Source organism: Schistocerca serialis, chromosome 11, assembly GCF_023864345.2.
Source record: "Schistocerca serialis cubense isolate TAMUIC-IGC-003099 chromosome 11, iqSchSeri2.2, whole genome shotgun sequence".
Classification (NCBI taxonomy): Eukaryota; Metazoa; Arthropoda; class Insecta; order Orthoptera; family Acrididae; genus Schistocerca; species Schistocerca serialis.
Window position 1 is genome coordinate 193,516,539 of NC_064648.1, and position 6,566 is coordinate 193,523,104.

The following is a 6,566-nucleotide window of genomic DNA, read 5'->3' on the forward strand; positions in this document are numbered from 1 at the left end:
GCAGCAGTAACCCATCTGTGTAGATGAACTACATGCCGTACAGGAATCTGTACATATCATTTTTATCAAATTAAAGAAATAAAGACACATCCCTACATCTCAAAGGCAGCTTTCGTGCAGGGCATGTTCTGTTTGCAGATGAAAGGCAGCCGACTGCAGAGTTAATGGTGGCAGGCAGGCGGTACTTGTCATGCTGCTGATGAAGTACAGGAGAATAAGCATATTACTAAATGACGTGTATGAATCTGTAATGAGTGTGTGAGATAATGGCATTTAATGTGTAAAAAATTAGTCATGTAATTACTTACCAAGTAACAGAAAGTGGTTTTCTGTTATCCACATGTTAAAGGCAACGTTGGTGTAGTTTATCTTCTCTTCGCAGAATAGTAGTGGCGAGGTGTCTAGAGTGTCCAGCAATATAAGCCGGTGGGTGAACACACGCCATGGGTTATCGACCATCTGAGTGCAGACCTAAGTGAACGAGACACGATGAGTGTGGAATTACTTGTAGAAGCACAGGCTGCTCCTGTAGGGGGACCGGAGGTGCAAATTAAATTTTGACCTTTCGCTTGTAAGGAAAAATTCGAAAGAAAATATTTGACGGAAAATGAGAGGAAGTGCTCATGACGTTCGGTGTGGCCGTGCGGTTCTAGGCGCTTCAGTTTGGAACCGCGTGACCGCTATGGTCGCAGGTTCGAATCCTGCCTCGGGCATGGATGTGTATGATGTCCTTAGGTTAGTTAGGTTTAAGTAGTTCTAAGTTCTAGGGGACTGATGACCACAGATGTTGAGTCCCATAGTGCTCAAAGCCATTTGAATCATATGTGATGTACACGTTTTAGTAAGACACTACGCAAAACTCAAAAAGTTTGCAACAAAAATTAGGGGTCGCTGTGATTTTGCGTTTGGTACGTATTACACCATATGTTGCTGCGTATGAAATTTAGCTAACATGCTGAATTTTTGTTTAGACTTGGGAGGAGGTCTCTATCTGCCTCCGATCTCAAGAAAATGGATCCCATGTAGCGCGCTCACTTCCGATCTCACGCCCGCGAGAATGAAATACTCGCAACATCTCTCATATGATAGCACACAAGGAGGAGAGTGTTTTGCCAACTCTTAAGCACACGGAACTTTCTTATCTATGGCGATATATCAGTACTTATACTTCCCTTTCTATTTATTTCACTCCAGTGACTGTAATTTTTTAAGAGTTATTGACAGCTAGCGAAACTAGAGCTTCCTAGTAAGAAAATAAACATGAAATTTCTTCTTGTATGTTACTGCAAACCGACACTATGAGGTTTTTCGTAAGCTATTGTTGCTCTGTGATTGGCAATTACTTGTTTAATGAGGCACTCCGTTTCGGAATTCTGTCGCAATAGCTGCTGTGAGATGAGTTTGGCAAATTACACTGTGACAAAGGACGTACAATTAAACCAGTCACCAAGAGAAATGTGGCCGTTACTCACAAACGGTAATGCTTCTTCGAATGAGAAAAGGTTAACAATTAACACAAAAATAGATTGCCAATTCTTTTGGAATTTTGGTGGATTTCCAGTAACCCATCGTATTTTTAACACTGAGCCACTGGAATGGAAACTTACCAAAGGATTTTATTCCTTCTCTTCATCGGAGTAGTATTAAGATAATGACTAGCGTTCCTTCAGGCGGAATGATAGGCACATGCCACGTATTGGTTACTCACCTACGGCTTACCACACTGAACGTGAAACACCCACAAAGAATAAGAACAAACAAAGGAGATGAAAAGAGACGACACAGGACATGAAAGACACAGACAGAGACCAGAAAAAAGGAATTACACTACTGGCCATTAAAATTGCTACACCACGAAGATGACGTGCTACAGACGCGAAATTTAACCGACAGGAAGAAGATGCTGTGATATGCAGATGATTAGCTTTTCAGAGCATTCACACAAGGTTGGCGCCGGTGGCGACACCTACAACGTGCTGACATCAGAAAAGTTTCCAACCGATTTCTCACACACAAACAGCAATTGACCGGCGTTGCCTGGTGAAACGTTGTTGTGCCTCATGTAAGGACGACTTTGATAAAGGTCGGAATGTAGCCTATCGAGATTGCACTTTATCGTATCGCGACATTGCTGCTCGCGTTGGTCAAGATCCAATGACTGTTGGCACAATATGGAATCGGTGGGTTCAGGATGGTAATAGGGAACGCCGTGCAGGATCCCAACGGCCTCGTATCACTAGCAGTCGAGATGACAGGCGTCTTATCCGCACGGCTGTAACGGATCGTGCAGCCACGTCTCGATCCCTGAGTCAGCAGGTGGGGACGTTTGCAAGACAACAACCGTCTGCACGAACAGTTCGACGACGTTTGCAGCAGCCCGGACTACCAGCTCGGAGACCATGGCTGCGGTTACCCTTGACGCTGCATCACAGTTCTGGTGTTCTCGACGACGAACTTATGTGCACGAATGGCAAAACGTCATTTTTTCGGATGAATCCAGGTTCTGTTTACAGCATGGTCACATCGTGTTTGGCGACATCGCGGTGATTGCACATTGGAAGCGTGTATTCGTCATCGCCATACTGGCGTATCACCTGGCGTAATGGTATGGGCTGCCATTGGTTACACGTGTCAGTCACCTCTTTTTCGCATTGACGGCGCTTTGAACAGTGGACGTTACATTTCAGATGTTACGAGCCGTGGCTCTACCCTTCATTCGATCCCTGCGAAATCCTACATTTCAGCAGGATAATGCACGACCGCATGTTGTAGGTCCTGTACGGGCCTTTCTGGATACAGAAAATGTTCGACTGCTGCCCTGGCCAGCACATTCTCCAGATCTCTCACCAATTGAAAACATCTGGTCAATGGTGGCCGAGCAACTGGCTCGTCACAATATTCCAGTCACTACTCTCGATGAACTGTGGTATTGTGTTGAAGCTGCATGGGCAGCTGTACCTGTACACGCCATCCAAACACTGTTTGACTCAATGCCCAGGCATACGAGAACCGCTTATTACGGCCAGAGGTGGTTGTTCTGGGTACTGGTTTCACAGGATCTATGCAACCAAATTGCGTGAAAATGTAATCACATGTCAGTTGTACTATAATATATTTGTCCAATGAATAGCCGTTTATCATCTGCATTTCTTCTTGGTGTAGCAATTCTAATAGCCAGTAGTGTAAAATCACACCGAGTGTAACATTGGACGGAAAGAAAAAGCCAACCACCAAGAAACGCACTAAAAACCCCAGTCTAAAACCGTAGGCCAAAGGCCAGACTCGACACAAAAAAAGGGACAAACGCTTAGATCGAGCGATAAAAAAACCTTGCACGAATAAAACTCAAAACTAAATCTGCCATTGCAACATCGTCCGATAAAAGTGCAGGAAGCGCACCGGGCAGCGCAAACGTCAGCCCGAGCGGAGTTAAAAGCGGGCAGTCCGACAAGATGTGGACCACCGCCGAAGCTGACCCGCAGAGACATAAAGGCGGATCCTCGCGGTTCAGTAAACAGCTGTGCGTCATCCTGGTGTGGCCCATGCACAGCCGGCAGAGGACGACAGAGTAGCCGGAAGCCTCCTCGGTGGCCGGAAGTTTGCCGGGTGAAGGAAGGGCGCGCCATTCTTCACCCCAGCTGCGAAGTACCTTCTGCCGCAAAACTGACCCGAGGTCACTCTCCGAAAGGCCGACCTCCGAGGCCGGTGCACCGACAGCCCGTTTGGCGGGCGCGTCGACACGTCCGTTTCAAGGGATGCCGACACGACCCGGGGTCCACGCAGAGACCACACAGTGGCAGCAATGGACAAGAGTATGGAGGGTCTCCTGGACAGGCATCACCAGTTGATAATGGCGTCGTTCTTGCCTTAAAGGCACTCTCGACTAACATCAGCTCGTCACGTCCAGTCTCAAAGGTAACCAACGCTCACGACCGTTACAGCGCGTATTTAGAGCAAACCTGATTTGCTGTCTCGTAGTGGCGCAGCTATCGCCACTCCTATGCGACTGGCAAGAAATTGGAACCTACATCATTTTTCAGATGTATGAGACAGGCGAAATACCCCAGCCTTCAAGAAGAATATAATAATTCCAGTCCCAAAGAAAGCAGGTGTTGACAGATGTGAAAATTACCGAACTATCAGTTTAATAAGCCACGGCTGCAAAATACTAACACGAATTCTTTACAGACGAATGGAAAAGCTGGAAGAAGCCGACCTCGGGGAAGATCAGTTTGGATTCCGTAGAAATGTTGGAACACGTGAGGCAATACTGACCCTACGACTTATATTAGAGAATAGATTAAGGAAAGGCAAGCCTACTTTTCTAGCATTTCTAGACTTAGAGAAAGCTTTTGACAATGTCGACTGGAATACTCTCTTTCATATTCTGAAGGTGGCAGGTGTAAAATATAGGGAGCGAAAGGCTATTTACAATTTGTATAGAAACCAGATGGCAGTTATAAGAGTCGAGGGACATGAAAGGGAAGCAGTGGTTGGGAAGGAAGCGAGACAGGGTTGAAGCCTGTCCCCAATGTTGTTCAATCTGTATATTGAGCAAGCAGTAAAGGAAACAAAAAAAAAATTGGAGTAGGAATTAAAATCCATGGACAAGAAATAAAAACTTTGAGGTTCGCCAATGTCATTGTAATTCTGTCAGAGACAGCAAAGGACCTGGAAGAGCAGTTGAACAGAATGGACAGTGTATTGAAAAGAGGATACAAGATTAACATCAACAAAAGCAAAACGAGAATAATGCAATGTAGTAGAATTAAATCGGGGGATGCTGAGGGTATTAGGCTCGGAAATGAGACGCTTAAAGAAGTAAAGGAGTTTTGGTATTTGGGGAACCAAAAAACTGAGGATTGTCGAAGTAGAGAGGAAATAAAATGTAGACTGGCAATGGCAAGAAAAGCGTTTCTGAAGAAGAGAAATTTGTTAACATTGAGTATAGATTTAAGTGTCAGGAAGTCGTTTCTGAAAGTATTTGTATGGAGTGCAGCCAGGTATGGAAGTGAAACGTGGACGATAAATAGTTTAGAAAAGAAGAGAATAGAAGCTTTAGAGATGTGGTGGTACAGAAGAATGCTGAAGATTAGGTGGGATATCACATAACTAATGACGAGGTATTGAATAGAATTGGGGAGAAGAGGAGTTTGTGGCACAACTTGACTAGAAGAAGGGATCAGTTGGTAGGACATATTCTGAGCATCAAGGGATCACCAATTTAGTATTGGAGGGTAGCGTCGAGGGTAAAAATCGTAGAGGGAGACCAAGATATGAATACATTAAGCAGATTCAGAAGGATTTAGGTTGCAGTAGGTACTGGGAGATGAAGAAGCTAGCACAGGATACAGTAGCATGGAGAGCTGCATCAAACCAGTCTCTGGATTGAAGATCACAACAACAACAACCTTTTTTCAGATGTAGTGCGATTTTTTTTCGTCAGTATGTTTAGCTAGTTGAAGTTTGTGATATCGTAACTCTGTAATTTCGATAACGTATTCGTTGATTACGCAGACATTGAGTTAAGCGCCTTGGCTGCACAGAAAAGAAAAAGATGGTCTATGACCTTATCTGATGTATGTATGATCAACACAGAAACTGTGTTGCAATATTATTGCTGAATTATATTGGTGGATTAAATTGATAAATATGTCTCACTTTCGTATGAAATGCTGTCGTTTAAGGTTAATTAGTCCCAGTCATAAATTTTCCCTTTCTCAGTAGAACGATGACCATAGTTAGTGATGCTGACATTACTCGTATTAAATGATCCTGACAGACTGCCCAAAATCTGCGTGAATTCTGGCACTCAGACTTCTGGGCTGCCTTAGTCGAGGAGAAAACAAGTATATGATGTTTGTGCACGAATTCAGCAATTTTGTGACTTGGAATGCACGCACATACGCTATGTCATCAAAAATATACGGACATACCCAAAACATACGTTTTTCATATTAGATGCATTGTACTGCACTCTACTTCCAGCTACCCCGTATCAGCGACCTCAGTAGTCATTAGACATCGTGAGAGACCAGAAAGGGGTGCTCTGCGGAACTCACTGACTTCGAACATGGTCAGGTGATTGGGTGTCATTTGTGTCCTAAGTCTGTACGCGAGATCACCACACTCCTAAACATCCCTAAGTCCACTGATTCCGATGTGATAGTGAAGTGGAAATGCGAAGGGACACGTACAGCATAAAAGCGTACAGGCCGACCTCGTCTGTTGACTGACAGACGCTGCCGACAGTCCAACAGTGTCGTAATGTGTAATAGGCAGACATCTATTCAGACCATCACACAGGAATTCCAAACTCCATCAGGATCCACTGCAAGCGCTATGACAGTTAGGCGCGAGGTGAGAAAACTTGGATTTCATGGTCGACCAGCTGCTTGTAAGCCACACTTCATGCCGGTAAATGCTAAACAAAGCCTCGCTTGGTGTAAGGAGTGTAAACATTGATGGATCAAACAGTGGAAAAACTTTGTGTGGAGTGACGAATCACGGTACACAATGTGGCGATCTGAATGGCAGGGTGTGGGTATGGAGAATGCCCGGTGAAT